Raw genomic sequence first — 11,452 nt, forward strand, 5'->3', positions numbered from 1 at the left:
AGGCACACGCCCCCAGCGAGGCCATCAGGCACACGCCCCCAGCGAGGCCATCAGGCACACACGCCTCCTAGCGAAGCCATCAAGCACACGCCCCCAGCGAGGCCCGTGGGCCACCATCTTCTCAGGAGGCCGTTGCACCATCGCGTCACTAGTCTGGATCCATGCCGCAAGGAGACAAGTATAGCTAGGCCCCTCGCCACTAGGAGCCTTGCAAGGCACGGCCAGTGCATGGGTCATTACCGCCTCGCATCTATGCCTTGCAAATGAGGGTCACATGGCATTGATCTCATGAGGTACGGAGTCCACTGACAAACTGAAAGGAGTTAGAGTACGGACATAGTACCCACGTCAGATAAGTAGTGGAGGTACGAACAAAGTACCATCTGTTGTCCTCACCAGCCACTCCTTTGACACCCGTACCAGGCAGGTAGTGGAGGCATGACCAGGTACAGAAGGTGAGGTTCTCCCATGATCTCTGACCTTGTACCAGAGCCGACACCACTACCCCTGGAACCACTCTCCTGTTAGTGTACGCGTGTACCATCTGGTCCCCTGGACCACCATGTACCCAGGGCCATTAGAGCCTACTATAAAATGAACCCCACTTCCACAGAGAATGGGGTTGGAAAATTCATTGTATGCAGAGGCTATTAAGCAATATACATTTTTCACTTCATTGTTCATCTGTGTTTATCCTTTCATAAGTTAATTCTAAGTTCTCATCTAAACATTGCCGCATTTACCTTTGAGTTTTCCGACCTAATTTCGTTGACGAGATTTCACCGTCAACATGGAGTTTTAATTTTATTTCCTGTGGATTTATTGAGTGGGGGAAGGTGGTGGTTTATGTGTTGACTGAATGCATAAGGTGTTTACATATGCATGCATGGGGTTGTTTAGTTTTTTTATAATGTATTAAAGGTGATAATTGACCTTTGATCAAATTGATGATAATGATTTACTGTAGCAGGCCCTTGAAATGTCAATGGATGATCTTGCATGTGGCCATAATGTGTGAGACAGAAACATGAAAGGCAGATGCAAATGCTCCTGAATTGGCCATAGTGTGTTAGCTAGTTATGGCTTGTTTGAGGAGTAGTGCTTTTGTGGACCTAAGCTTGTCTTTTTCCAACTCTTTTACTAAACATAGTCTTTGGGTGATCATGTACTCTCTGGTTTTGAGTTTACTGGTGATGTTTCTGTATAGCAATTTCATTTTCAACTTTAGTTGATTGTTTTCATTATTGTACTCTGCAGTCACCACAAATCATTAGTAGCTAAATTTTGCACAATAAAATGATTGAAACTTTATTTTTAGCTACCAAAAAATTAGTAGGTAAATGTTTTTTCTTTGCTACCAAAATAAAATGGTAGCAAATAATACATAAAGTTTTCAATTATATATTTAGGCACAAATAGATTTAGCTACCAAAAGAAAATTGGTAGCTAAAATAATAAATTAGTTACTAATAATTTTGGTAGTAGAATTAATTAGTCTTATTATTTTAGAATTAGCAACTAAATTATTTGGCTACCATAATTTAGTAGAGCATCATTGTTATTAGTATTAAGTTGCTGAAATAATGTTTATTTTAGTATTTTAGTAGCTGAATTTAAGATAGAATGAGCGAAAATGATGGTGATTATGAAAATGATGATTCTTTTTTACATTTGAGTTGGAATATGTTTCTTTATGTTAAGTTTAAACCATTAATGAATATAGTTTATGATTTAGGCTTTGTTTTTATTTTTGCATTTTGGTGCATTCAATTCCTATTTATGAAAGATCTTCTTACAAATATTTACCAAATAGTAAACTAGCAATATATAAACCACAACCTATATTTTCATCAAATTCATCTTATTTTGTATTCTTTTAACTTTTTTTTCACATCTATGATCAAAATACAAGATTAAAGTGATCACACTCACCCTGGCTAAAAGACCAAACTAATTCACAATAGCTAGAGAATAATTACATTATGTAGTTACTGAAGTGGTGTTTTTGTCTTGTATGTTATTTTTGGAAACATAAAATCTTGGAAGCTATTCAAAATCATGGATAATATGATATATTAATTATATATTATAGGTAAGAAAAACAACAAACATTATTGTGGTCAATGTTTGTTCTCTCAGAACTGAGAGTTTATATTAGAGATGTTTCAAAATATGAGATTAGCCACATTAATGTAATGCAATGCAATGCAATGCAATAAAAATAACAGAACCATGATTACATTATATTATAATCTTATATATGAAACAATATTGGAAGTTTGATTAGAAAGTTGTAATACAGACATAGCATCATATCAACTTTTCCTAAAAGGTAGAGAGAATCCACAATACTATGAATTGCATATTTGCTCCAAATGTGAATCATAATTTGTATTATGTTGTTTAACTAAACTAACTAGGAAGCTCCATAATTAGAAAAGGTAATTGGAATGTCTTAAATTAACAAAATTTTCCTTTAGATTAGATTGTATTAGTGTTGATAATCCAAAAGCTTGTTAGTAACAGCTTTGTCTTAATTTGTTATTGCTTTGTTTGTTTTTATTTTGTTAATAAGGTCTACCACTATAGGTGGTTGTGGACCATTTTATTAAAAATAGTATTTTGTTTGCCTTTATGAAATTATTCCATTTTCAACATATATATAGGGTATTACATATGTCAACAAATTTAATAAATAAACAATTACTTAGTTTCTACGTAAAGCCTTTAATGTTGACGACAAAATTGATGGAAAATAATAATAATAGTCCAAATTGATCAACACATAATTTTCAATGTCAATGTGATAGAAAATCTTCCGGAACTATTTATAATCAGTATCTTTGAAGGTTTATGCAACTAAATTATTTGGCTACCATAATTTAGTAGAGCAGCATTGTTATTAGTATTAAGTTGCTGAAATAATATTTATTTTAGTAGCTGAATTTAAGATAGAATGAGCGGGAATGATGGTGATTATGAAAATGATGATTTTTTTGGACATTTGAGTTGGCATATGTTTCTTTATGTTAAGTTTGTACCATTAATGAATATAGTTTATGATTTTAAGACTCGTAACAAGTAATTTCATGAATTTTATGGTTTTATTTTATCATTTAATTTTAATTTTGTATTAATCTTTTAGGTAGTGATTATATTCCTTTGGTTGTGGATCGAATTGGCAAGGAGCAAATTTAATTAACTTGATTATTAATAGCAAGAGGTATGGAAGTATGTTCTCTTAACTCTTTTATTAATATCATACAAATGTTAGAGGAGTTTGAATATCTTAAATATTCATCCATAGAGAAGTAGGTTCTGAGATTAAAATTGTGTGCTGCGGTGATAACGGAAGGTTGAAAATTTGTGTTTCTTAGAGAAGTAGGTTCTGGAAAATTTGTTTGTGTGTTGCGGTGATATAAGGATGAAAACTTATTGTGTGTTGTTTGAATTTTTTTACTTGGTATTGATAGATGGTTAGGTAAGCTTTTAATTTTACTTAGTGGTTGGCATATTAATTTTATTTTTGTTAATAATCAATTGTTGACAATTATAAAGCTAAAAGTACTAGTAGACTATTCTCATAAGAATGATTACTTTAATAAATTTATAAGCGTTTTATTACTTCTAAGCTAGACAAAAGCTAAACAAATTTATCAATAAGAACTATATTACTTTTAAGCTAGACAAAAGCTCAATGATTGAACAAAATACAAGAAGATCCAAAAGAACTAAACCAAGTATTGCACCTTTAAAAAAACACTAATACAATTAATGAAACACTAATACAAGTATTGCAACAAAAGAACTATGCATTAGAAGAATAAATACAGAAACTAATATATTGTCTTTAAAATCAATTTGGTAGAGTATTGCACTAGAAAAAAGACATAACTTTACAGTAGGGAAGAATGCTTGCTACTTGCTTGACTGGGCAAATGTAATTGTTGCTGAAGGTCGTTGGGATTCTAGTGATCCAAAGATAACTGTACATGGAAAGCCTCTTGGACCAGACTTTATGCGAGTATGGGTTGATGTTGATATTGTACCAGAATCTTACTTATTTCATCCTAATAATGCGATGATTACAATACAAGAAGCAGTTGGTTCCACAGTTGCATGGCCTTCTAAAAAAGTTATTCCAAGAGGTACATTTTCATACTCAAAAATAACCAATGTCATATAATTTAGTGTTTGTTTTCTTTGTTTTCTTTGGTGCAGTTGTGAATTCATTATTTTGTATGTGGTGTCCTTTCTTGGATATAATTTCCATAACATTTTTCTTGAAGTAATTTGTGATGCTAGATAATAACAATAAAATATTTCTTTGTTTATTTTGCAGATGTGACAAGCGAAGTAGAAAAGGATACTTAATTTTGAAGGCTTTGTGTTTAAAGTAGTAACTTTTCACTATGTTGAATGTAATGCCCCGAATTTTCCGATGTGTTTAACGGCTGGAATAGTAGGCCGGGAGGGCCATACTTGCTTAATTGTGTTATTAATTGATAAAATGCATGTATATGTTGATTATATTATGATATGATGTGAAATGCATGCATGTGAGTCCATATTTTTAATTACAGGGGTGTGATGGTAATTTGGCCCGTTGAGGGTAAATTGTTTATTTGGGATGCATGTTGGTGATATATTGTTAAGGCCACATTATAATGTGGATTTTTTCGAGCTATTCGGCATGAGACGATCTTTAAGTATTAAAGTAGCGGTTTAGGCATAATGGGATTAAGTTCGAGGCTCAGGGTGAGTTTCGGGATGTTTTAATGATTAGAACGTTGCCGGGAGTAAAAAGGGTAACGGGACATGAATTGTTGGTGTTTGGGAATTTTGAGAATAGCGGGAATTGGAGAGCGTTAATTATGATTAACGAAATAGGTGGAAGATGACGATTTTACCCTCGGGAAGACATTAGAAGCTTGTGATGACCTAGGGGTATTAAGGTAATTTTTCTTGGGTTATATATGTTTCAAGTGGCTGTAGAAAGTTATAGAACAAAAATAGAGCAGCTTCTTCACCTTCCTGTACACCCATTTCTCTCTATCTTTCTTTGAGGTTTTTGGTCCCAAGTTGAGGTAGCAAGCTAGGAAATCAAAGCTTGGAGGTTGTGGACTTAATTCATCAACTTAAGAGGATTCAAAACCAGTTGGAGGTAAGGAATTGTCTTTGAATTTCAGGTGTACTCTGTTTTTCTTATAGTGTTCAGCTCTAGAATTTGATGTTGAAAGTTGGAATCAAGGGGAGTTTTTGGTGTGTGTGTGATTGGGTTTTAGTGAGGAGGTGATGTAGGTGAGGTTTAGGGGTTGAATTAGATGTTTTGGTGAGGTTTGGGATGTGTTTGGAAGGTTGGTTTCAAGAGGAATCGCAAGAATGGAGTTTCAGTGCAGCTGCTGGTCTGAAGCTGGCGCCCCAGCGCCAGCCCTAGCGCCCCAGCGCTACTCAGGGCAGAGAGCAGCCCTCTCTGTTTCTGGGACAGCGCCCTAGCGCTGGTGGGTGGCGCCTAGGCGCTAGGCCAGTTTCAGGAAGTGTTGATTTTAGGGTTCGGGATGGTTTTTAAGGCTCGGGGATTGGTTCCTTTGCTCCTTTTGAGTAGTTTGAGAGTCCCGAGAGTGAGGGATTGGTCCCGGGAGTGTGGTTTAGTTTGTAAACCATTCATTGATTTGTTTTATTAATGGTTTCTAATTGGCTATGATTAGGTAACCGCTAAGGAGTTTAAAGGTTGATCGTTCTCATGGTCGTTCTTTAATTCATTCTAGCTCGAACTGGAGGTAAGAAAACTGCACCCCGAGTGTGATATGCATGGATACTCGTGAGGCATGTTGGTTGTGTAATATGGACATGGATTGAATATAGAATTTTGGGCATATGTTGCTCACTTGTGCATGGCACTGACTTATTAGCCAGGTTTGGCAAAGGTGCTAGTATCAACTGTGAAGCTGTGACTTATTAGTCAAGTTCGGCAGTGGTATTGGGCACTGGTCACGTTGCACTGACTTGTCAGTCAGAATTGGCAAAGGTGTTAGTATCAGCTGTGAAGCTGTGACTTACTAGTCAAGTTCGGCAGTGATACTGGACACTGGTCACATAGCGCTGATTTATTAGTCAGAACGGCCTTAGCGTGGATCACGCAAGCCAACAAAGATTAGATCTAATCGACTATTAGCATTGAATGGCTCAAAGAGCAATAATGCCAGACCGACCCCGAGGGTCGATGAATGAAATAAGCGCTTGGAGGCTAGTGGCTTACCTAGTAGCCACTCTCCCCCGCTAAGATCTTGCGAAGCTCACTCATTGGTTTGAAAGCGTTATGTTCAGTGTGATTATAATGATAATCATTTGATAATGTTTATGAAAAGTGTTATGTTTTCTTGCTGGGCTTTGGCTCATGGGTGCTATGTGGTGCAGGTAAAGGGAAAGAGAAGCTCACCTAGCCTTGAGTGGAGAGTTGATGTGGTGATGTGTACATATGCGGCCGCTTGACCACCACGGCCAAGGAGTTCTCAGAGGAACTAGGGGGTTTACCCTATTTTTGCTGCTTAGGTCGGTGGGATTGTAAATTTGAAACAGTAGTGACCACTTTGTACTGAGAACAACTTGTAAACGTTTTGTTTAGCTCTGCAGAGCAGTTTGTAATAAAAATCTCCATTTCCTTTTTATTGGTTTTGTACCTTAACCTGTTAATTACACTTAGAGCACGTTTTTGACCAAAGGACTCGGGTAGCGAGTCAAATTTCTGGTCCACCGTTCACCGTAACTGTTCTGGGGTAGCCAGGGCGTTACAACTTGGTATCAGAGCAATGCCAAGGTTAAGGTTCCTGTAGACTGGTTGGGCATGTACACACATCACTGAAGTCAAGCTCGACTCTTGGTTTGGTAACTCTTTATGTAGTTATGTGCATAACTGCCTAAATGTGGTGCAAATGCTTTACTTGTATGCATGAGATATTATGAACTGTTATGTGATACATGCTGAGTGCTGAGTGCCATAAACATGTATCTGCTTATGCATATTGAATGACTGTGGAATATGATAATTGTCTGCTTGTTCTTGGACCGTGAGGCGGCAAGAGGTTTAGTTATTACTACCTGACTGGCCGTACTGATCAATGTTTCAGCAAGGTATCAGTGACAGAATGAACCCAGAACAGACAGACACTACAGCTAGCCAGAGTGGTCAGGGTCAGAATAATGACAACAGTCAGGGTCAAGAGAATGACCAATCTCAGATTCCACAGCCAGCACCTGCAAACTGGCAGCAGTTGTTTAATGATTTGCAGGCTATAGTGTTGAAACAGGGAGAGGAGCTTCGTCTCCTGAGGCAGCAACAAGTGCCTGCAGTGGTTAATGTACCAGAGGCACCTTCTATGTCAGTGCCAGCAGCAGGGCAACTGCCTGAGGTTGTAAATAGATTGGAACCTCTTTATGAGCGGTTCAGGAAGCAACAACCTCCTGTTTTTGAAGGCAGCACTGATCCTATCAAAGCTGAACAATGGATGAGCATGCTTACCACTATTATTGACTTTATGAAGGTAGTTGGTAGTGAGAGGGTGGCCTGTGCTGCCTATATGTTTCGGGATGATGCCCGGATTTGGTGGGAGGTGGTTGGCCAGACCAAGGATGTTAATCTCCTGAGCTGGGAGGAGTTTCAGACCTTGTTTAATGAGAAGTACTATAATGATGCTATAAGAGCGGCGAAGGCCGATGAGTTTATGAGGCTATTTCAAGGAAGCTTATCGGTAACTGAATATGCCAAAAAATTTGACTGTTTGGAAAAGTTTGCCAAAGAGCTGGTGCCCACTGATGGGACCAGGAGGGAGAGATTTCTCCAGGGGCTACAGCCCAGGTTAGCTCGTGACGTTCGCATCACCACTGTGGCAGGAGTCACTACTTATGCACAGGTGGTGGAGAAGGCACTCACAGCTGAGAGTGCAGAGATTAAGATCTGGCGTGATAGTGCAGCCAGAAAGGATTTCAGGAGGACAGTTCCTCCATTTGTTGGTTCTGGTAGGGGTGTTGGCCCCAGTGATCAGAAGAGGAAGGTTCCTGATACCTTCCCAGTTCCAGGTCCTGACAAGAGACCTCGTGGTGTTACAATAGGTCGTCCTGGGAGCAGTGAAGCCTGGAAGGCTCGTCCTGAATGCCCTAGGTGCAAGAGGCGCCATTTGGGAGAGTGTAGGGAAAAGGCCTGCTATTTGTGTGGAGTAGTGGGTCACCTTAAGAAAGATTGCCCTCAGATAGGGAAAGAGGAACCCAGAAAGGTGGACAGCTCGGCCCCAGCTCGAGTGTTCACGTTGACTCAAGCAGAAGCTGAGGCTTCCCCCTCAGTTGTTACAGGTCAGATTCTTAGTGCAGGAACCCCTTATCATGTGTTAATTGATTCTGGTGCTACACATTCCTTTGTTGCTAGTAGCATTATTGATAGGTTGTGTAGACCTTGTGATTTCTATGCTGTGGGGTTTGGTACTTTGTTACCCACTGGAGAGATAGTGGTGTCCAGAAGGTGGGTCAGATCTTTGCCAGTGACAGTAGAGGGCAGAGAGTTGTCAGTGGACCTGATAGAGTTAGTTATGACTGACTTTTATATGATACTGGGTATGGATTGGTTGGCAAAGTATGGGGCAACTATTGACTGCAGAAGGAGGATGGTCACCTTTGAGCCTGAGGGTGAGGATCCTTTTGTATTCGTTGGTGCTGTCCATGGACCCCGTATTCCTATGATTTCAGTGTTAAGGGCCAGGGATCTACTGCAGAGAGGTTGCATTGGATTCTTAGCCAGTGTGGTTGACATCACTCAGGTCATGCCAGTGAGACCAGAGGATACTAGACTTGTATGTGAGTTTCTAGATGTGTTTCCAGAGGATTTTCCAGGATTTCCACCACACAGGAGATTGAGTTCGTTATAGAACTGGCACCAGGAACGGAGCCAGTGTCTAGAGCACCATACAGAATGGCCCCATGAGTTGAAAGAATTGAAAGTGCAGTTGCAAGAGCTGCTAGATATGGGTTTCATTAGACCTAGTTTCTCACCCTGGGGTGTGCCAGTTCTGTTTGTAAAGAAGAAAGATGGTTCTCTGAGAATGTGTATAGATTACAGGGAACTGAATAAGTTGACAATTAAGAACCGGTATCCTTTGCCAAGGATAGATGATCTATTCGATCAGCTGCAAGGTATGATGGTATTCTCTAAGATCGACCTTCGTTCTGGTTATCATCAGTTGAGGGTCAAGGAAGGAGACATACCGAAGACTGCCTTTCGTACCAGGTATGGGCATTATGAGTTTCTAGTTATGTCATTTGGATTGACTAATGCCCCAGCTGCTTTTATGGATATGATGAACAGAGTGTTCAAGGATTACTTAGACCAGTTCGTGATCATCTTCATCGATGATATTCTGGTATATTCTCAGACTGAGTCAGAGCATGAGCAGCATCTGAGGTTGGTTCTACAGAGACTGAGAGAGCATAGGCTGTTTGCAAAGTTTAGGAAGTGTGAATTCTGGTTGTCTCAGGTATCCTTTCTTTGACACATTGTCAGTAAGGAGGGGATTAAGGTAGATCCAGCAAAGATTGAAGCAGTCAGAGATTGGCCAAGGCCAAAGAATGCTTCTGAGGTTAGAAGTTTCCTTAGATTGGCAGGTTATTACAGGCGGTTTGTGGAAGGGTTCTCGAAGATTGCTAGTGTTTTGACTGAGCTGACACGCAAGGGTCAGAAGTTTGTGTGGTCAGATAAGTGTGAGAACAGCTTCCAGAAATTGAAGCAGAGGTTGATTACAGCTCCGATTCTGAGTCTTCCGACAGACCAGGAGAAGTTTGTGATTTATTGTGATGCTTCTCATCAGGGTTTGGGCTGTGTTTTGATGCAATCAGAGAAGGTTATAGCTTATGCTTCTCGTCAGTTGAAGGAGTATGAAAAGAGATATCCTACTCATGATTTGGAGTTGGCAGCGGTGGTTTTTGCTTTAAAGATATGGAGGCACTATCTCTATGGAGATAAGTGTGAGATTTATACAGACCACAAGAGCCTGAAGTATTTCTTCACCCAGAAAGACCTGAACATGAGGCAAAGGCGTTGGCTGGAGTTAGTGAAAGACTATGATTGTGAGATTTTGTATCACCCAGGTAAAGCCAATGTGGTAGCTGATGCTTTAAGCCGGAAGGGTCCGTGGCAGATTCATGGTATGAGGCTGATAGCCAGAGAGTTAGCAGATGATATGACCAGAGCTGGTATAGAGTTGCTGGTGGGCCAGTTGGCTAACATTACGCTACAGTCTACATTGTTGGAGAGAATCAAAGAGGGTCAGTTGAGTGATCCACAGCTGATCAAGATTAGAGAGGATGTTCTGGCTGGAGCATCCAGGGATTATACAGTGTCTGAGGTAGGCTTGCTGAGATACAAGGGGCGGATATGTGTTCCGTTAGACACTGCATTGAGGCGAGAGATTCTGGATGAATCTCATACTACACCTTACTCTTTGCATCCAGGCACCACGAAGATGTACCAGGATGTGAGATCGTTATATTGGTGGCCGGGGATGAAGAGAGATGTAGTAGAGTATGTGGCTAAGTGCTTGACATGTCAACAGGTCAAGGCTGAACATCAGAGGCCGGTAGGGACACTGCAGCCTCTGGATACTCCGGAGTGGAAGTGGGAAAACATCACAATGGACTTTGTGGTGGGCTTACCCAGGACTACTGGTCAGCATGACTCCGTTTGGGTGATAGTAGATCGCTACACCAAGTCAGCTCACTTTCTGCCAGTGAGGACTACATATACGGTTGATCAGTATGCAGATCTCTATGTGAGAGAGATCTTGCGGCTCCATGGTGCGCCTAGGTCGATCGTGTCAAATCGGGACCCCACTTTTACTTCCAAGTTCTGGGGGAGTTTACAGAAAGCCATGGGGACAAAGTTGAAGTTCAGTATAGCTTATCATCCTCAGAAAGATGGGCAATCTGAGAGGACGATCCAGATATTGGAAGACATGCTGAGAGCATGTGTGCTAGATTTCGGTGGGTCTTGGAGTAAGTACTTGCCTTTGATAGAATTCTCCTACAACAACAGTTACCAGTCTACCATTGGAGTAGCACCTTATGAGATGCTATATGGTAGGAAGTGCAGATCTCCCATCCATTGGGATGAGATAGGAGAAAGGAGATACTTAGGTCCTGATGCAGTTCAGAGGACCAGTGAGGCTATTGAGAAGATTAGAGCTAGAATGCTCGCTTCTCAGAGTAGACAGAAGAGCTATGTAGATCCCAAGCGCAGGAACGTGGAGTTCCAGGTAGAAGACTATGTTTTCCTCAGAGTCTCGCCATGGAAAGGAGTGAGAAGGTTTGGGAAGAAAGGCAAGCTGAGTCCTAGATTTGTAGGTCCATTTGAGATCCTGGAGAGGATTGGTCAGGTGGCTTACAGATTGGCTTTGCCTCCGGCGTTGTCTGC

The sequence above is a fragment of the Humulus lupulus genome, chromosome 5 (genome assembly GCF_963169125.1).
Source record: "Humulus lupulus chromosome 5, drHumLupu1.1, whole genome shotgun sequence".
Lineage (NCBI taxonomy): Eukaryota > Viridiplantae > Streptophyta > Magnoliopsida > Rosales > Cannabaceae > Humulus > Humulus lupulus.